Source organism: Chiloscyllium punctatum, chromosome 24 (assembly GCF_047496795.1).
Source record: "Chiloscyllium punctatum isolate Juve2018m chromosome 24, sChiPun1.3, whole genome shotgun sequence".
Classification (NCBI taxonomy): domain Eukaryota; kingdom Metazoa; phylum Chordata; class Chondrichthyes; order Orectolobiformes; family Hemiscylliidae; genus Chiloscyllium; species Chiloscyllium punctatum.
Window position 1 is genome coordinate 31,866,374 of NC_092762.1, and position 22,148 is coordinate 31,888,521.

Consider the following 22,148-nt stretch of genomic DNA (forward strand, 5'->3'; position numbering starts at 1 on the left):
GGGACACCTGCACCAACCAAACCAACCGCCCTGTGGCTGAACACTTTAACTCCCCCCTCCCACTCCGCCAAGGACATGCAGGTCCTTGGCCTCCTCCATTGCCAGACCCTGGCAACATGACGCCTGGAGGAAGAGCACCTCATCTTCCGCCTAGGAACCTTCCAACCACAAGGGATGCAAGAAGATTTTTCCAGCTTCCTCATTTCCTCTCCCTCACCTTATCTCAGTCCGAACCCTCGGACTCTGCACCACCTTCTTGATCTGCAATTTTCTTCCCGACCTCTCCGCCCCAACCCCTGTCTGGCCTATCAGCCTCACGTTAACCTCCTACCACATATTGCATTCCCAATGCCCCTCCCCCAAGTCCCTCCTCCCTACCTTTTATCTTAGCCTGCTTGGCACACCCTCCTCATTCCTGACGAAAGTCTTATGCCCGAAACGTCGAGTCCCCAGCTTCTTTGGTGCTGCCTGACCTTCTGCGCTTTTCTAGCAATACATTTTTAAGGTCTGAGGGCACAGCCTTGGGTGTACAATGAGTACAGTAGGGGTCTGAGGGCAGAGCCACAGGTGTACAGGGAGTACAGTAGGGGACGGAAGACACAGCCATGTGTGTATAGGGAGTGCAGTAGTGGGCTGAGGACACAGCTGTGGGTGTTCAGGGAGGACAGTTGGGGGTTGAGGACACAGATGTGGATTTACGGGGATCACAGTCGGCGGCTGAAGACGCAGATGTGGGAGTACGGGGAGTACAGTACAGGGCTGAGGGTACAGCCGTGCGTTTACAGGGGGTACAGTTTGGGGCTGAGTGAACAGCCATGGTTGTACACGGTGTACTGTAGTGGGCTGAGGACACAGCTGTGGGTGTGCAGGGAGAACAGTAGGGGGCTGAGGGCACATCCTTGGCTGTACAGGGAGTACAGGAGGGGGCTGAGGGCACAGCCGGGGTGTACAGAATGTACCGTAGGAGGCTGAGTGCACTGGTGTTGGAGTACAGGGAGTACAGGAGTAGGCTGAGGGCACAGGCGTAGGTGAGCAGGGAGTACAGTTGCAGGCTGAGGACGCAGCTGTGTGTGTACAGGGAATACAATGGGGGCTGAGGACACAGCTGTGGGTATGCAGGGAGTAGGGTCGGGGGCTGAGGGCGCTGTCATGGGTGTACAGGGAGTACAGTAGAGGGCTGAGGGCACAGCCGGTGTGTACAGTGAGTGCAATAGGGGGTTGAGGACACAGACGTGGGTATTCAGGGAGGAAAGTCAGGGGTTGCGGACACAGCCGTGGGTATTCAGGGAGTACAGTAAGGGGCTGAGGGCGCTGTCATGGGTGTACGGGGTGAACAGAAGGGGGCTGAGGACGCAGCCATGCATGTATGGGGAGAGCAGTAGGGGGCTGAGGATACAATTGTGGGTGTACGGGGGAACAGTAGGGGGCTGAGGGCAATGATCTGGGTGTACGGGGAGTACAGTTGGGGGCTGAGTGAACAGCCAGGTGTAGGGGCCTGAGGATGCAGCAGTGGGTATACAGGGAGTACAGTAGGGGGCTGAGGACACATCCATTGGTATACAGCGTGTACAGTAGCGGGTAGCATAGCCACGTGTGTACAGGGAGTTTAGTAGAGGGCTGAGGTCACAGCTGGGGTGTACAGGGAGTACAGTAGGGGGCTGATGTCACAGCCAGCATGTACATGGGTACAGTAGGCAGCGGAGGGCACAGCCGTGGTGCACAGGGAGTACAGCAGGGGGCTGAGGACACAGCCGAGGTGTCCAGAGAATACAGTAGGGGACTGAGGACACAACTGTGGGTGTACAGGGAGTACAATAGGGGACTGATTGCAAAGCAGTGGGTGTATATGGAGTAGAGTTGGGGGCTGAGGGAACAGCCGTGGGTTTACAGGGAGTATTTTAGGAGGCTGTAGGCACAGCAGTGGGTGTACAGGGAGAACAGTAGTAGGGTGAGGACACAGCCTTGGGTGTAGAGGGAGAGCAGGAGGGAGCTGAGGATGGAGCCTTGGGTGTGCAAGGTGTATAGTATGCGGCTGAGGGCACAGCCACGGAGCACAGGGAGTAGGGTATGGGGCTGAGGGCACAGCCGTGGGTGTACAGGAAGTACAGTAGGTGGCTGAGAGCATAGCCGTGGGTGTACAGGGAATACAGTAGGGGGCTGAGGACACAGCCATGTGTGTACAGGAAGAAAAATAGGCGGCTGAGGACAAAGCTGTGGGTATTCAGGAAGTACAGTTAGGGGCTGAGGGCACAGTCGTGGGCGTACGGGGAGAACAGCAGGGGACTGAGGACACATTTATGCATGTACGGAGGAACAGTCAGGGGCTGAGGGCACAGCTCTGGGTGTACGGGGAGTACAGTTGGGGGCTGAGTGAATAGCCGATGGTGTCTGGGGATACAGCTGCGGGCTGAGTGAACAGCCATGGGTTGCAGCGGGTACAGTAGGGGGCTGAGGACACAGCCATGGTGGCACGGTGGGTATAGTAGGGAGCTGAGGACACAGCTGTGGGTGTACTGGGAGTGCAGTCAGGGCTGAGGACACAACCGTGATTGTACAAAGAGTACAGTAGGGTGCTGAGAATGCAGCAGTGGGTGTACAGGGAGTACAGTAGGGGGCTGAGGACACATCCGTGGGTATACAGCGGGTAGAGTAGGGGATTGCCAGCACAGCCGTGTGTGTACGGCGAGTTCAGTAGGAGGCTGAGGTCACAGCCGGGGTGTAGAGGGTGGTACAGTAGAGGGCTGATGGCACAGCCAGCGTGTATACGGGTAGAGTAGGCAGCTAAGGCACAGCTGTGGTGCACAGAGATAACAGCAGGGGGCTGAGGACACAGCCGGTGTGTCCAGAGAGTATAGTAGGGGGCTGAGGACACAGTAGAGGAGGAGCAGTCGTGGGATGAGGACACAGCTGTGGGTGTACAGGGAGTACAATAGAGGACTGATTTCAAAGCTGTGGGTGTACACGGAGTAGAGTTGGGGGCTGAGGGAACAGCAGTGGATGTACAGGGAGTACAGTAGGGGACTGAGAGCACAGCTCGGGGGTACAGGGAGTACAGTAATGGGGTGAGGACACAGCCTTGGGTGTACGGGGAGAGTAGGATGGGGCTCAGGATGGAGCCTTGGGTGTGCAGGGTGTATAGTATGGGGCTGAGGGCACAGCCAGGGAGTACAGGGAGTAGACTAAGGGGCTGAGAGCACAGCCGTAGGTTTACAAGAAGTACAGTACGGGGCTGAGTGCACAGCAGTGTCTGTACAGGAAGTACAGTAGGGGGTTGAGGGCACAGCCATGGATGTACAGGGTGTACAGTATGGGGCTGAGGGCACAGCCAGGCTGTACAGGGTGTGCAGTAGGGGCCTGAGGACACAGCCTAGGTATCCAGGGTGGACAGTAGTGGGCTGAGGACACAACCTTGGGAGCACGGGGAGAACAGTAGGGGGCTCAGGTCACAGTTATGGTTGTTTGGGGGTACCGGAGTGGGCTGAGTGAACAGCCATGGGTGTACAGTGGGGCCAGAGGACACAGCTGTGAGTGAAAGGGTGGTACAAAAGGGGTTTGACAGAACAGACATGTGTGCACAGGGACTACAATATAGGGCTGTGGACAAAGCCGTGGTTGTAGAGTGGTTACAATAGGGGGCTGAGGACACAGCCGTGGGTGTACTGGGAGTACAGTAAGGGGCTGAGGACACAGCCGTGGTTGTACAGGGGGTACAGTCTGGTGTGGAGGATGCAGCAGTGGGTATACAGGGAGTATGGTAGGGGGCTGAGGACACAGAGGAGGGTGTACAGGGAGTAGAGTAGGGAGCTGAGGACGCAGCAGTGGGTTTACAAGGAGTACAGTAGAGGGCTGAGGACAAAGTGGTGGGTGTACAGAGAGTACAGTAGGGGACTGAGGACACAGCCGGGGTGCTAAAGGAGCAGAGTAAGGTGCTGAGCCCACAGCTGTGTATGTACAGGGCACACAGTAGAGGGCTGAGGACACAGCTGTGGGCATACAATGAATGCAGTAGGGCGCTGAGGACACAGTGGAGGGTGTACAGGGAGTACGGCAGAGGTTGAAGACACAGCATGAGTGTACTGGGTGAACAGTAGGGGGCTGAAGATATAGCGGTGGGTGTATCGGGAATACAGGAGGGGTCTGAGTGTACAGCCGGGGTGTACAATGAGTACTAAGGGTGCTGAGAAAACAGCCGTGGGTATACAGGGGATAGAATAGGGGTCTGAGGGCACAGTCACGGTGTACAGTCAGTACAGTAGGGGGCTGAGGACACAGCCGTGGTATACAGGGAGTAGAGTAGGGGGCTGAAAGCACAGATGTGGGTGTACAAGGGTACAGTAGGGAGCTGAAAGCACAGCCGTGGGTATACAGGGGATCTGTAGGGGGCTGAGGCCACTGCCATGGTGTACAGGGAGTACAGTAGGGGGCTGAGGGCACAGCCATAGGTGTAAAGGGAGTGCATTTGAGGGCGGAGGGCACAGCCTAGGTGCACAGGAGGTACAGTGGGTGTCTAATGGAACAGCCATTTGTGTACGGGAAGTAGAGTAGGGGGCAGAAGATACAGCTATCTCTTTACAGGGAGTGCAATAGGGGGCTGAGGGCACAGCTGGTGTGTACAGAGGGTACAGTAGGGGGCTGAAGCTACAGCTGTGGTGTACAGGGATTACAGCGGTGGGCTGAGGGCACTGCTGTGGGTGTACAGGGAGTACAGTAGGGGGCTGAGGACAGAGCTGTGTGTGTACAGGGAGGTATAGTAGGGGGCTGACGGCACAGCCGTGTGTGTAGGGGGAGTTTAGTAGGGTGCTGAGAGCACAGCAGTGTGTGCACAGGGAGAACAGTACGGGGCTGAGGGCACAGCTGTGGGTATACAAGGAGTGCAGTAGGGCACTGAGGGCACAGCTGTGGGTATTTAGGGAGGGCAATGGGGGCAGTGGACACAGCTGTGGGTGTATGGGGAGAACAGTAGGGGCTGATGACACATTTGTGAGTGTATGGGGAGTACAGTAGTGTGTGAGGGCACAGTTGTGGGTGTACGGGGAGCACAGTCGGGGATTGTGAGCACAGCTGTGGGTGTACAGGGAGTACAGTAGATGGCCGAGTGATCAGCCTTGAGAGGATATGGGGTACAGTAGCGGGCTAAGAACACAGCCATGGGTGCACAGGGAGTACCGTAGGGGGCTGAGGGCACAGCCGTGGGTGTACAGGGAGAACTGTAGTGGGCTGAGTGAACACCTGTGGGTATACAGGTGGTACAGTAGGGAGACAGGGCACAGTCGTAGGTATACAAGGAGTGCAGTAGGGGGCAGAGGGCACAGCCGTGGGTGTATGGGGAGAACGGTAGGGGGCTGATGACACATTTGTGGGTGTACGAGGAGTACAGAACTGAGCTGAGGATACAGCCGTGTGGTGTACAGGGAGAACAGTAGCGGGCTGAGAGCACACCCGGGTGTCCAGGGAGGTCAGTAGAATGCTGAGGGCACAGCCATGGCTATGCAGGTGGTACAGTAAGGGGTTGACGGCACAGCCATGTGTGTACGGGTTGTTTAGCAGGGTGCTGAAGGCACAGTAAAGGGTATGCAGGGAGTACAGCAAGGGTCTGAGGACACAGCAGTGGGTACACAGGGAGTACAGTAGGGAGCTGAGGACACAGCAGTGGGTATACAGGGAGTACAATAGAGGGCTGTGGACACAGCAGTGGGTATACAGAGAGTACAGTAGTGGACTGAGGGCACAGATATGGGTGTACTGGGAGTACAGTAGGGGGCTGAGGACGCAGTTGGCGTGCACGGGAATTATAGTAGGGGGCTGAGGGCACAGCTGAGTTGATGTGTTGAACTTCAGCAAGTGGAAGTTGAGGCCTTCTTCTTTCAGGCATCAGGTGTTTAGGGAATGTCAACGGAGGAGGCGCAGGACCTGCATGCACTTGGTGGATTGGGAGGGAGAGAATAATTTGCGTCAGTAATGATATTCCAACTGCATTTCCAAACTATCATTACGAACATGTTGTTACATCTCAGGAATCGTATCTGACACTATCCCACCTAAGTAGAAGGTGAGGATTGCAGATGCGAGAGATTAGAGTCAGGAAGGATAGCGCTGGAAAGCACAGTGGTTAGGCAACATCTGAGGACCAGTAGTGTCAATGTTCCGAACATTCCTGACAAAGAACTTATGCTCGAAACATCGATTTTCCTACTCCATGGATGCTGCCTTACTAGGTGTACTTTTCCAGTTCCATACATTCAACTCGACACCTCCTCCACTCAACTGCTTTAGAAAATTAAGATGCACCTGTCACCACTCAGTTCATTCTTCTGTCGTATGCGAGACAAACTGCAACATTTTTCCCCCCAAAATATCAGGTCATTCAGATCACTAAAGAAAAGAAAACTGCAGATGCTGAATACCTGAGAGAAAAAAAATAATTGTTGTAGAATTCAGCATTCTCTCAGTTCAACTGAATGTTTGATTATTAAAATTGGTAAAGGAAAAGAGAGAGCTGCAGTTGAATAACTGCGACATTCTGCTTCTCAAAGGAAAAACGAGTTTAATGAACCGAAATGTTTTGATCAGGCAATGCATGCTCACCTTGTCAAGTTCTGATAGGAATGGAGGAAGATATATTGGCTTCGCCATTGCTGAACAGATGAAAAATATAATTTTGCCTTCTGAAACAGCTGATGCTCCTGCAGAAAATTCAATGTGACTCATATACCAGCACAGCCATTTCAGTGTGTATTTCAGAGTCCTGCAACATCACATTTAATTTAAAAGATCTTTATTGATTGTCCCTTATAAATACGGCATTCTCCATTTCAGAGTGGATTGGACAATATTTTACCCACTCACTTACTCATCGGTACATCACTCAATTTAAATACCCCGACTGTTCCATTCACGACTTATCTACCAAAAAACTTTCACGAAGAAAATGCTTATTTTTAAAACTGTGGACTGCCCTGAACCAATGCCTGTTGCAAATCAACCATCATTAGTGCCGTCACCTTAAATCTGTGCCCTCTTTGTTTGAACTTCACCATCCTGCGAAATCGATTTAGGCAAGTTGCGTATCCATGCTCCTCATGATTTTATAAACGGTGAGAACGCGACGCGCTGCCTGGAACATTCCAGCGAAAAAGCCCCTGCCTACCCCATCTCCCCGCTTATCTCAAGCCCTCGGGTCCCCGCAACATCCTTGTAAATCATCTGTGCACAGTTTCAATTTTCACAAAATTCCTCCTGTAGAAGTTGACCATAATTGTAAGCAGTATTCTAAATGTGATCTCACCAATGCTCCATATCGCCACAACATGACATTCCAACTTGGATAATCGACTTTCTGACTAATGACTAATAGCGTGCCAAGTACTTTCTTCATCACCTTGTCTACTTGTGACACCACTTTATATGCTTTTATAAATTTTGCCTTGACAGATAAAGTTGTGATTGTCACTATGTTCTGCTGCCTTCACGGATATGTGGCCCAACGTTCAAAGACTTTCTGTTCCTCTGGGTTGCCTCGTGTCCTGCCAATCATTGCGTAATCAGTTGACGTGTTACTTCCAATGTGCATCACCTCATGTTTTTCATGGTTAGTTTCAACATCCCCTATCTGAATTTGACATTTGAAAAATACATTTCGGAGCTCCTCCATCCTAAAACGATCTTCCTACTCTTAACCACATTGCTAATATTCGTATCATCGACAACTCTGCTTATCATTTCCCCCTAATTTATTCTATATTCTTTACACACATTCACAAACTACATGGGACCCAGCATTCATCCTTGTGTTACGCCTTTGAATATCAATTCCAGTCACACAAACAGACTTCTATCGCCATCCTGTGTTTCCTACCAAAACCAATTTAAGTTTGGATCCAACTTACCAGGGGGCATTAAATCCCTTTTCACTCTTATCCTCTTACCAGTTTCCAGAGTGGTGTCGTGTTGAAGTCTATGTGGAAATCCACAAAAATAACATCAACTTCACTGCCCTCGTTAACAAAACCTCATCACTTGCCAACAAAATATATTTAATCCAATCTGTTAGGCATGACATTCTGTAACAAAACCGTGATGACTCTTCCTGATGAAACCTTGCGTGGACAAGTGGCAGTTAACTCTCTCCTTCAAGGTTTGCTCCAAAAGGTTCCCTTCAACTGATGTGAGACTCACTGCTGTGTGATTCTCTGGTTTATCTCTCCCAAGCTTGCGTTTGTCCAGTCCACTAAAAACCCAAAGATGAAAGTAAACCATTGCTCAGAACACCTGTTATTTCCTCCCTTGTAACAGAGAGGAATGTAAGATACAAATCCGTCCTGAATTGGGAATATGCCCACTTCAAGCCGGTCAGAACCACGAACACTTCCTCAGTTCCTATGTTAAACTGCTTAAGAACCTTTCCATCCCTTTTCCTGCATTCTGCCCCTATATCTTACCACAAGAGGACTGTTCGCTAGCTGAACAAGTAAAGTGATTCAGTCAGTTATCCCATTTGCTGACACAACTGTACTGTCACACTGGAGGGAGATCATTCAGACATTTTAACTCGAAAACGCTGTGTCAAGCCTTTGTGCTTATGAAATATTTTGCTTTCATAGCCACAGGCTATTACAGTGAGAAATGGTTTGAATTTTCTCCAACTGAAAAACATTCACTTAATTCAAACTCTTGTGGATATTCCTATCTGTTCACATCTGACATGACGGACATTTTGCTCTCTGTTGTTTATCATATCCAGAACATAGCTGCGGCACAAATTCCAAACACATGATTTCTATTTTCATTGACCTACGAAGTCGATGCCAATGGATCACATAGTAATGAGATTCATCAACAAGATAAACTTTCAGGATTAAAACAGTTCTGTCTTATGTGCGGGGGGTCATAATACATGAAAAAATGGTATGGCAATTATCATGCGGGATTTTAATCAACATGTCGATCCGTCGAAGCAGCTCATTCAGGACAATGTTGAGTGTATCTGTGATAAATTCCTTCAATAATGTGTAATGGAACAAGCCAACAAGGGGAGCGGCCAAATTAGATTTGGTACTGGGTAACGAGCACAGCATGATGTTAGATTTGGCGGTAGGTGAGCACTTTGGTGATAGTTACCAAAATTCAGATATGTTTACTTTAGATTTTCAAAGGGATAGGTATACACCGGAGTGCAAGGTCTATTGCTGGGGAAAGAAAATTGCAATGCGATTAGACAAGATTACGCATTCACAGGTTGGGCAAGGAAACGGCACAGAATGGGCAGAATAGGAATGTGGAGCTTATTCAAGGAGCAGGTTCTATGTGTCTTTGATAAGTATGCACCTGTCAGAAGGGAGGAAATTGTCAAGCGCAGGAGTCATGATTGCTGAGGAAGTTGAATCTCTTGTTAAGATGAAGAAGGGTTACAAGGTAAACAGGAAAGACCTGAAGAGAGACTGAAGATGAGCCAGGAGGGAACTGAGAATTTGTTGGCAGATAGGATAAGGGAAAATCCTAAAGCATTCCACCGGTATGTAAGGTCTAAAACAATAAATGGACTAAAATATGGCCAATGAAGGACAGTCATGCTAAGTAGTGCGTGGAGTCAGAAGCGATGGGCGAAGTGCGAAAGCAATGTCTTTCGTCAGTATTCGCTCTGGAAAACAAAATGTTGTCGAGGACAATACTGAGAAACAGGCTACGAGACGAGCTAGGATTGAAATTACCAAGGACAAGGCGTTACAAACTCTGAAAATGTGCTCATATACAAATTCCCCAGGGCCGGATGGGATTTATCCTCGGATTCTCTGGGAATCCAAGAATCAGATTTTCGAGCCTTCCACTTTGATCTTTATGTTGCCATTGTCCAAAGGTATAGTACCAGAACACTACAGGATAGTAAAAGTTGCTCCCTCATTCAAGAAGGGGAGTAGAGAAAACTCTGGAAATTATAGACCATTGACCCTTCTGTCGGTTGTGGGTAAAGTGTTGGAAAAGTTCTAAGAGATAAGATTTGTAATCATCTCGATTGGAATAAGTTTATGAGGGAAAGTCAAGCCGGTTTTGTGAATGGGAGGACGAGACTCACAAACATCATTGAGTTCTTTGAGTAGGTCATTAAACTGGATGTCGGTTTGCTCACTGAATTGGAAAGTTCATTTCCAGACCTTTCATCACCCTACTAGGTATCAAATTCAGTGGGTGCACAGGCAAAGAACTGTTCATGATTCTTGCTTTCTATTTATATGTTTGGGTTTCTTTGGGTTGGTGATGTCATTTCCGTTGGTGATGTCATTTCTAATTCTTTTTTATCGGGGGTAGTCGATGGCGTCGAACTCGAAGCGTTGTTGATAGAGTTCTGGTTGGAATGCCATGCTTTGAGGAATTCTCCTGCATGTAGGGGTTTGGCTTGTCCTCAGATGGATGTGTTGTCTCAGGCGAATGTAGTGTTTGTCTAATGCAGTGTTTGTTACAGTTCTTGCAAGGTATTTTGTAAAGTTTCTTCAACCAGAGGGTTGTTACTCTATGGAACTGCTTGCTCAACGAAGTAGTTGATGCTACATCAATGACTGTTTTTTAAGCTAGGGTTGCTTTTTTTGAACAATAAAGGAAGTAAAGATTACCTTCAGAGGTTGGTTAAGTGGATGTGTGTTCATGCAAAGAACAGGCATGATCTTAATGAATGGCGAAGCAGTCTCTAAGGCCTGTAAGGCAAAGTCTTGCTCCTTGTTCTCATGTTCTATGAATGTATGTGTCACATTTTCCGCGAATTTAGGGAAAGTTTCCATGGGGCTCTTTGGGGAGGTGTTGAGAGAGAAGGCACAGTGTACCATGATGCCCCAGGGGGAATGGTTCCTGGGGAAGGCGGACAAGGGCGGGGAGGGGAATATATGTTTGGTAATAGCATTTCGCTGGAGGTGATGGAATTACTAAAATATTTCGTTGATCACTTGGAGTACCACAGTGCTTAAGGTTCCAGACCATGTTCTGAAAAATAATGGGATGAGAATGGATCATTGCTTCATGATGGACATTTGCAAGATGGGTCCAAATTCCATCGTTGGTGCTGTAAATTCACAATATCTTTGAGAAGCTAACTTTAGCAGCCAAAAAGCAGTGCGGCCACAAGAGCGGGTCATAGTCATGGATTTTCTTGACTCCCTAATGCCTGTCTAACATTACCTGCGATTACACGCCACCGATGATTTGTCACCGCAGTCTCCATTAACAAATATTCACTCTCCGAGCGAGAGCGTTATTCACCTCATGGACCAAACGTACTTCTCTTTCTTTTGTTCTTTCCCGATCTACTGTTTATCCTTTACAATACAGAATGAGACATAATGGGATAGTTCCTTTTCGACTGGATGATTGCAGTGTGAAAGAAACAATGCAGAGGAGAAGCACAACAGATTAGTCAGCATCTGAGTAGCAAGAGATATTTAAATCACAACCTTCTTGAAGATTCCTTACTGAAGTTGCAACAATACTGAGAAGCTCAACATCGTCCAGAAGAGAGCAGCAGAATTCAGCAGCAACACACAACTAATAAAACATCGACAAATATCCATTCCCACCAAAACCAAACACCCAGACACGCAGTCTGGACCATCCATAAGATGCACTACAAATATTCACCAAGGCTGCTTAAAGAGTACATTACAAACTCACAACCGCTTCCATCTAAAAGGAAAAGGGCACCAGACAGATAGGAAAGACCTACAACCCACTTACCATCCTGCTCTGGAAATATATTACCGTTCCGAAAGAATGACTGAGTCAAAATTGTGGATTTCACTCCGCTATAATTTGGATCTACCGACAACACATGGAAACGATGGTTCAAGAAGGCAGCTCATCATCACCTTGTCCACTCAAAACAGGATTGACCAATAAATGCTGACGTGTTCTGGAATACCCACATCCGACGAAGAATGAAAATCATATTCTTTGGTGTTCTGAGGTGTTCTCTCTCACTCAGATATTTCTGGTTTTATTTGAGGGATATCAAAGATGAGGATTTGCAGCTGGGAAACTGAAACGAAGCATCACATCAGAATTTGGTGGAGTTGATTTGCTCCATATAGCCTGAATCTCACCGGCCTTTGAAAATGAAAGCAGAAAGCTACATTCACAGTGGAGTGAAAGTATTCACTATCTGAAATATCGAGGCATAATTGGAGGGACGCTGGAGAGAAACTGCCGTAATGTGGTGACGATTCAATTACTTATCTACCCTGAAAATTCATCAGTGAAGCCACACCGGGGGAAAGCCAATTGAGGTCCCATCAACATGTTCACGCTGATGAGAACACAAACTTGTGCTCTCACTGTAGGACTGTTGTTTCTCTGATATAAGAGAATACACTTCACAAGGTACTCATTTAGATGTGAAAAGCATTCAGAAATGCTGAATGCATCGAAATATTTTTAAGTTCATCATTAAGGGTGAGGTTTCTAAATTCTTGGAAGAGCAGTTTCGGATTAGAACAAGTCAACATAGATTTAGTAAGGGGAGGTCGTGCCTGACAAACCTGTTGGAATTCTTTGAAGTAGGCTAGACCAGTGAAACCCAGTGGATGTGGTCTTTCTAGACTTTCAAAATGCCTTTGAAAACGTGCCACACGGGAGGCTGCTGAGTAAGGTGACGACCCACGGTGTTCGAGGTGAGCTTCTGGTATGGATTGAGGATTGGTTGTCTAACAGAAGGCAGAGAGTTGGGGTCAAATGTTCTTTTTCGGAATAGCAGCCAGTGACAAGCGGTGTCCCGCAGGGTTCAGTGTTGGGGCTGCAGCTGTTCACGTTATATATTAATGATCTGGATGATTATTCTAGCGGGACATTCTAGCGAAGTTTGCCGATGATACAAAGTTAGGTGGACAGGCAGGTAGTACTGAGGAAGTGGGGAGGCTGCAGAAGGATCTAGACAGTTTGGGAGAGTGGTCCAGGAAATGGCTGCTGGACTTCAATGTGAGCAAATGTGATGTCTTCCACTTTGGAGAAAAAGAATACAAGTATGGACTACTTTCTAAACGGTGACAGCATTCATAAAGCCAAAGTTCAAAGGGATCTGGGAGTGCTAATCGAGGATTCTCGAAAGGTAAACATGCAGGTTGAATCCGTGATTAAGTAAGCGAATGCAATGTTGTCATTTACCTCAAAAGGGTTGGAATATAAAAACACCGCTGTGTTACTGAGACTTTATAAAGCTCTGGTTAGGCCCCATTTGGAGCACTGTGTCCAGTTTTGGTCCCCACGCCTCAGGAAGGACACACTGGCACTGGAGCGTGTCCAGCGGAGATTCACATGAATGATCCCTGAAATGGTAGGTCTGACATACGAGGAACGGCTCAGGATCCTGGGATTGTATTCATTGGAGTTTAGAAGATTAAGGGGAGATCTAATAGAAACTTACAAGATAATACATGGCATGGAAAAGGTGGACGCTAGGAAATTGTTTCCGTTAGTTGAGGAGCCTAGGACCGATGGACGCAGCCTTCGAATTAGGAGGGGTAAATTCAGAACAGAAATGCAGAGACATTTCTTCATCCAGAGAGTGGTGGGCCTGTGGAATTCATTGCCGGGGAGTGCAGTGGAGGCCAGGAAGCTAAATGTCTTCAAGGCAGAGATTGATAAATCTTTGATGTCACAAGGAATTAAAGGCTACGGGGAGAATGTGGGTAAGCGGAGTTGAAATGCCCATCAGCCATGATTGAATGGCGGAGTGGACTCGATGGGCCGAATGGCCTTACTTCCACTCCTATGTCTTATGGCCTTAACAAGGAAGAAAAGGATCAAGAACAGGACAGTCAACAGATATCTACCAGTGTCCGGTAATTGTACAGAAATCAGGGGAAAAATCTTTGAATTTGACGTGATTGAAAACTGAACAATTAAGCACCAGATCAATTAGAGATTAAACACATCCAATGAAGTAAACCCCTGCTGACAAAATGAACACAGTTCAATTCTCGATGCAATAACACCATATCGCATTCACATGCGACCTGACAGGAATGTTTGTGATCAACAAAGTAGGTTTCAAGTCGTATTTTATCACACAAAACGAAGCTTGTATCACAAAACTGATTTGACAGAATGTGTTCTGCTCGAAGTCATCATCTTTTGTCAGTCACAAAATGACTCGGACGTTCGTGCTTCCTTAACTCAGTGGTTCGAGCCTTGGCTTTGTAAACCAGGGGTTGTAATATCCATTCTCACAGCAGCCTTGCTAAATTTTCTCACAACTTTTGCAGCAAGCATCCGAAGGTGCGTTCTATATGTTGTTAGGAATTATCTTTGAAGGAACTGGAAGTCATTTTTTTTTACGCAGACCAGGCCTCATCTGTTTCAGTTTGGAAGTCCACATCCGTGTTTTTCCTCTGAGGACCATGAGAATGACAAGCGACTGATGCGAAGAATGTCTTCGTTTGCCAGGACGAACAACGTGACTCAGTAGAAGCAGTAAAGTAACGGTGAAACAGTGGGGGACGAAAACGTATTGGGGTGCGGCTGTGTGCTTCCGTTCCTTATGTAAAGAAAGGAATCTGCTGGAATCCAAATTAAACAGGTAGGAGGCTGGAAGAGCACAGCTAGCCAGGCTGCCTCAGAGGTGGAGAACTCAACGTTTAGCAGATACCAAATATTCACGATTGGGGCAGTCTTCGAAGGAAAGCCTCCTGCCTGTTTACCCCTCTGCTTATGTAAACAGAAACGGGTTTTAAAGCTAGTAGTGAAAAAAGAAGAGGCCAAACTGTTCAATTCCTCATTTTATTTACGTTGGGCTCTCCTGAGGCCTTTGTCGCTCTCAAAAGATGTGTCTGCATAGTTCCCTCTATGGATCAAAATGAGGTTCATTTCTCCCGCAGGTCATGAACACATGTGACGGTATCTGACTTCAGTCTCTATCGCTGGTTCATTTGAGATTAAAACTTTGCATGGAAAGTCTCATTGAGATGAACACTTCAGACGTCAGCCTGTGGGCCAAGTAGTTCTATCTGGAAACGAGAATGGATGGAAGTTTGATGACTGGCACTGACGTAATGTATTATTCTGTGCTGTAAATGCACGGTGTCACGAACATTCTTTTTTTGACAGAAATTTCTCATCGCAGGAAAAGAAAGCTATGCTGTTAAGAGAAGACACAATTGCACATGTCATCCTTCTTGGTCGATTCGTGGTTACAATGCAGCGCTTTAACCGCTGTGGTTTGGGTTCATTTCTTGGTCAGGAAATCAGGATTTATTGTTCCTAATAAGGGCAACAACAAAAGTAGAGTGTCTTTGACAGGAATCGCAATTCAAACGTGTCCGCACGTGCCTTGCAATATGGTACAGGGCCGCAAGGTGGCTCACTGGTTATCACTGCTGCCGCACAGCGCCAGAGATATGATTTGCCTCCAACTGGGTCGACGAACAGTAATGTGCCTTATTCAGGAGAAAATGAAGAAATAAAGGATAAGGAATTATTTTGTGAGAGTTAATTCCTGGAGGATTGGTGTGCATTTGTTGCAGCGAATAGTCAGTTTCTGAACTTTAGGCTTTCGATGTTCCCTTATTGTGTTGCTTTAGCAAATGTTCAGACAGGGGAGAAAAGTGAGGAAAAACAGTCACTACCCAGTTATGGATTGATCCATTGTGCGACAACCTTCGAATTCCCTTTTGACTGAACTGGTCCCATTTTCGCTACATTCGTATTACCAATGTACAGCATTAGAGTGTACAGCAGTGTACCAGTGTACAGCATTAGAGCGGGCTTTAATGTGTTGCATTGGACCCAGCATCCTTTCTCAACATGGACTATACTGGGATATAAAGAGATAATAAAAGACATGGATTGCGATGACTTGAATGAAAAGACATCAGGAAGAATGGACAGCATTTACTTGGAAACAATAAAATGGAAAGGAAGACATCGTTGTAGTGAGGGGCAATGCCATTTGAAAAGACAAGGTGGGGTTTCATGGGGAGGTGGAAAAGACGAATAGATCATGTGTCATGACACCAGGTAAAACTGAGTTGTGTTCATATGGAAGGTTTCCAGGCGATGTGAATTTGATGAGAGTAAACCGGAGGGAAATTCCCTCATTCGAATGGATCGATATCTAGACTATGGAACTTCAAAACCAGCGATGAATGATAAAGATAAGTTTGGAGCACGTTTTCTTTTTCCTTCTACAGTTATTGAATTCGAAAATGATTACTTTTTCGCAGGAAGAAATATTCAGAAGCTGATTCTAAAATATTTATGAAGACGCGTGCAGACACACAAGGAATGAATTTCACCGCGACAGTTAATCTGGGCGGCCATGATGGGTACACGGTACGTGCAATCTCTGTAATTGGTTAACGTTAATTGGAAATAAATCTCTGAACACCTGCAACTGCGTATTACTAAGTATAGAATGAACTGATTGTGAGGAAAGGTTTAGCAGCTTGTTCCACGTGAACTTCTGTAAATTGTAAAAGAACTGAAATGCTTGTGTTAGCTCAGCATGAAAGGGAAGCCAGTTAGCTCAGTCCGCTGCATAACTGGTTTATGAGATAAAGTGATGCCAACAGTGTGGGATTAATTCTTGCAATGTCTCAGCATACCGTCAGGATCTTGATCTCCCACCTCAGCTAATACTTTACATGATGGCGATAATCAAAGTGAAACTATACTATCGTGAGTTGGAACTGACCTGCCGATGTAATGCACCTTTTTTCATTCATGCGTTGCATTGGAAAATTTGGATGCAATCACAGAGAAAGGAGTGAGTCCATTTGCCGCTCATTCATCTCCCCCAAAAATATCCAGTGAGAAGACACGAAAAATATTCTGTTGGAATTCCGTAATATTTACAGCAATACTTAAAAACCTCGTAATCATTTCAATTCCAGTTTTTCCGATAACAGTCAAAATGTCCAATGAGATAAATCTAATACTTTGTGGATTGTTTTATTGGTCTGTGCAAGCTTGCAGCAATTTTAGTAATATGAAACGAGCTAAACATCCTTTCCAGAATTTAACACAGCGCAGGATCAGCGGTATGAAAAACGTAATTTTTTCAATTATCACCTCTGCATCTCTATTGAGTGATGGATATTCACTCAGGGAGTATTTATGGCTGGTCTTAAGTAACTGAAGTATTTCCCAAGGACAGAACACTCCACAAAATCATATGTTTTTCGAATAAATGTTGTTTTACTCAACGTTCTTTTGCAACTTTTAAATATATATGCACACACACATACATGCATGCGCACATACATTTATATCTATATATATAGAAATACATGCATATATATGTGTGCGTGTGAATTCAAAACATTAGTAATGGATCGTCGACCATTTGAATGTTCTTCCTGTAGAATGTGAGAGCTTAGATATTACAGTAATGTCCCAGAAATGTGGTGAAAATGTGGCATAGAAAAATGTGGTGAAAATCGGTTTTATTGAATGCTGTGTACATTTACCGTGGTTTCCTGCGTTGATCACAGGAAATGTTATGTCGCCACTGTACTGGGATTTTCCTTCTATCGGCTTCAATTCGTCAGAGAATTTGATTCACTGATATTTCAACAACTTCCTTTGGCATGTTCATATGACACATCAACCCACACTGCACACAACGACAACAATATTCAGCATATTGCACCCACGAGCACGTGCCATGGCTTTTATAAACAGTGAAGATTGAATAATGTTATGCAAGGGCAAATTGAAATTCAGTTTAATTAGTAAAGTCGCAAGAATCCAGAGTAAGATTCAAAATGTCAGAAATTCACGTTCATTACCTTGACCAGAATTCCAGCCCAGCAAATTGGAAATCTGTCTCTGAATCCCCAGCATCCATGCAATTGCTTGCTCCATGTGTCCACTTGGAAACCAATGTGGAAGAACATTCAGCCTGAAGGAGAACTTGTCCGCTGTCTGATCTAAAGCTGAAACAAGAGCTGTCCATTCCAGCTGTGTGGGAAGGGATGTGGAGGTGAGGTCAAAATATTACTTGACGTTTAATTCATATTGTCCTTATTGTGATTTTTAAGCACTTGGGCCAGAAATGGCACAGACACAAAGGAGCCCATTCTTTACACCGATCCTGCCCTGCTCCGTGATTCCATATCGTCATGGCTGACACAACACTTTTGTGTCTTTTTCCAGCCTATCCACATCATCGTGTTGCCTACACTATAATAAATAAACATCGAAAATGTAAAACTGTGAGAGCAACATGTTCCGTTTCGAGACAGTTGGGTTTCTGCACGAATATTGTTGGTGTTGTAAATGAGCAGCCGAGTCTGGTCTGACCACCTTCCAAACCATAAACTAAAACTTGACTCTGATGGGATTCGAACACACAACCTTTGAATAGCAATCAGAGCAGCGATATAGAAGTCCAACGCGCTTTCCATTGCGCCACAGAGCCAAGCCCGCAAGTGCTTTTTAGCACACATGTTTACCTTTGACCCATTGCGTTCAGGACACCCATCTCGTGTCTGTCTGTCCTCGTCACACTTTCCAGTACCTTTTCCTTATCCACGTGTGCTCTGGCTCTTCAAGTGTTTGTCTACAGATGGTTGAAACGTTCTCATGATACTTAGCTTTACCACAGGCTCAGATAATGATTTCCAGATAAGCAACACTCTATTGGTGAAAGCATTCTTCCAAAATCTCCTCAAAACATCTTGTCTCCTGTCTTTCATTTATGTCACTCTATTCCTTCCCAATGGAGGCTTATCCCTGTCATACATATCTATCCTCTTCATAAAATGTGCACGTTAATCGGTTACTCAATCAGCCTTCTCTGCGCTTAGATAAACATCCCCAACCTAGCTCGTCTACCATCACAATGGGAATGGTCCAGCCCTTGCCATTCTTGTCATCACCTGTGAACATCTCCTATCTGCAATCAAATGCTTCCAGCAGTCTGGCGATTACAACGGACAAGCAAAGTTCCCTGAAGAAAAGCCGAAAGCTCTGAACAAAATCAGCAGTTCTTGTCCATCTGTCATGAGAAAGGAAATTTAACGTTTTGAGTCCAATGATCTGTCTTCGGAACTGATGGGATGGAAGTGTGGGTGAAGAATGTTGAAGACAGTGGGCCACTTCTCAAATAATTGAACTCGATCTTGGGTCCTTAAGTTTGCATGGTCTGTCAGTAGAATAAGCTTGCATTGCTCTGCTATCTAGCCAGAGATGGGCACAAAGCTAGTTTCGCAAAACTACAGTTTGTTCAACAACAAGTTACGTTTTTAAGGTCACATCTTATCTGAACAAGGGAAGGCCATTGGTCAAGACAGAGATCAAGCTATCCAGCAAATTCCAAAGACTCTCATGAAGAAACAGTTGCTATCCTTTTTCGTCATGCGCTCTTACTGGAGAATGCTTATCCCACATTATGCAACCCTTGAGGCCCCCCCAAGTGAAATTTCCCATGGCGAAGAGTTGCAGAACCAGAGTACGTTGCAGTTGAATTGAAAATGGCGCTCCAAACTACACCTACACTGGGGGTCCGAATCCAAACAAGCCTTTTGTACAAACGGTAGATGAGAAGCGTGGCTGCATGACATCTGTGCTGATGGAGGATAATGTGGGATAATTGAGGTAGATAGCTTACATTTCGGCTAAACGTAGACCCCGTAGCGGCAGGATACCCTAAATACCTGCGAGCCATGGCTGCAGCTGAAATATGTTATTGTAGCGTCTAGGGACACAGTTTGCTATGGTGAATTAACCCTCCTGTTCCCACATGCATCCTTACTCTTTTCCGAGCAAATCACAGCACACATGTCGGCAGCACGTTGTCTCAGACACAATACTGTGCTATTGCAGATGCCTAACATGACAATAAAGAGATGTAATGTCCATTATGCTGCTTTTCTTCTCCCACAGAAGGAGAAGGAGACCCACATGACTGTGTCGCTGGAAGGAATGAAATTTGCAGCTCAAGGCCAGGCGCCCCGCATTCACAAATTCAAATCAGAATATGGCGTTTTTTTGTGCATGGGTAAGCATTCAGGAACAAACAGACAGGCCAGAATTGTGTTTGGTATGCTGTGGTAACTTCCCACGAGGTAGTCAAAGCGGAATCATAGAACATAGAACATAGAAAAATACAGCGCAGTACAGGCCCTTCGGCCCTCGATGTTGCGCCGACCGAACACTACCTAACCGACACAAGCCCAATAACCTCCATATGCTTATCCAATGCCCGCTTGAATGACCATAAAGAGGGAGAGTCCACCACTGATACCGGCAGGGCATTCAATGAACTCACGACTCGCTGAGTAAAGAATCTACCCCTAACATCTGTCCTATACCAACCTCTCCTTAATTTAAAGCTCGTAACAGCTGACTCCATACGCGGAAAAGGGTTCTCACTGTCAATCCTATCTAAACCCCTAATCATCTTGTACACCTCTATCAAATCTCCCCTATACCTTCTTTTCTCCAATGAGAACAGCCCCAACTGCCTCAGCCTTTCCTCTTAAGATCTTCCGACCATGCCAGGCAACATCCTGGTAAACCTCCTCTGCACCCGTTCCAGTGCCTCCACATCCTTCCTATAGTATGGCGACCAAAGCTGTACACAATACTCCAGATAAGGTCGCACCAGAGTCTTATACAAGTGCAACATGACCTCAGGACTCCGGAACTCAATTCCTCTACCAATAAAACCCAGTACGCCATATGCCTTCTTCACAGCACTATCTACCTGGGTGGCAACTTTCAGAGATCTGTGTACATGGACACCAAGATCCCTATGCTCATCCACACTACCAAGTAGCCTACCATTAGCCCAGTAATCCATCTTCTTATTACTCCTCCCAAAGTGAATGACTTCACACTTCGCGACATTGAACTCCATCACTCCCTTCTCATCTGTCAGCTCAAGCAGCAGAGCTGATCCCCTTTACTGAGGCATATAAATTGGCTGAGGGAATAATGGTGTATATTTACATCGACAGCATATGTGTATTCGGGGTTGTGCATAATTTTGGAACCCTGTGGAAACACAGAGGCTTCTTGACCTACACCGCTTACCACACCGCAGAGGCTGCTGCCTTCATTTCAGAAAGCAGGGGTTGGTGATGATTTAAGCAGAGCACCACCAGCCCTCAGGTCAGACAAGATTTAGTGAAGTACAATCTTTAAATTACCTCAAACCAGCGATGGGAATTGGAAACACGCTGCTAGCATCACACTGCTTTATAAGCCAACAAACCAGCCAACTGAGCGAAACAGATTCCACCTGACTGGGCTGTCACACATGCGAATGAATAATTGAATTCCTTGCTACCTACAGTGCAAATTAACTGCCTCTCCACGCACAGTGGCTCAGTGGTTAGCACTGCTGCCTCAGAGCATGAGGGGCTGGCATCGATTCCAGCCTCGGAAGCCTGGATGTGTGGAGTTTGCACGTTCTCCACGTGTCTGCGTGAGTTTCCTCCAGGTCCTCAAATTTCATCCCACAATGCACAATTTTGCGCCGGTTACGTGAATTGACCATGATATATTACCCATACCATAGGTTAATAATTGGGTTAAATATAAGGGAAGGCAATGGGTCTGAGTGCTCTTTGGAGTGTTTGTGATGGCTTGTTAGACCGACGGGTCTGTTGCTCCACTGCAGGGATTCTTATGTGTTTTCTGGTGTTTCATTTCTACTCATAAAGCTCTTTTCAATGTCAGACCATTAAAATTTTCTTCATTTGTGGGAACAAGTCCATATCTGTTGAGATTGGAGACCAGAGTGAATCACTTCCCAGACAAGTAAATGTTTCTCGCTAGTGTGAATATGCTCGTGCTCACTGAATAGAGATGACCAGGTGAATATCTTTCCACACTCAGTGCAGGCCTCTCCACAGTGTGTCCATTCTTGTTTATCGGAAGCTTTGCTGATTTAATAAATTCCTTCTCATACATAGAGCAGAAGAATGGTGTCTCTCCAATATCATGTCGATTGGGTGACATTAGGCGGGGTTGTGAAGATAATCACTTGCCAAACAGAGCAGACAAATCTTCTCTCCCTTTGTTGAAGTCGTTTGCGTGCCATTAGGATTGATCCCCGAGTGGATACCTTCCCGTCCATGGAACAGCGGAGTCCCCATGTGAACAGGTTGGATGTTGAATTAAGATTTTGAATTTAAAATGTTTGCAGATCTTAAAGTTTATTCTTCAAC

General features: G+C 46.3%; 1 non-coding gene across 1 annotated transcript; it reads right to left on the reverse strand.

Annotated features, from left to right (window-relative positions):
* Positions 1-18,299: 18,299 nt before the first annotated feature.
* trnar-ucu (transfer RNA arginine (anticodon UCU)) lies at positions 18,300-18,391 on the reverse strand. Its single transcript is given in 2 exon segments — positions 18,300-18,335; positions 18,355-18,391. It is a non-coding gene; the product is annotated as a tRNA-Arg (tRNA).
* Between the last annotated feature and the right edge of the window lie 3,757 nt (positions 18,392-22,148).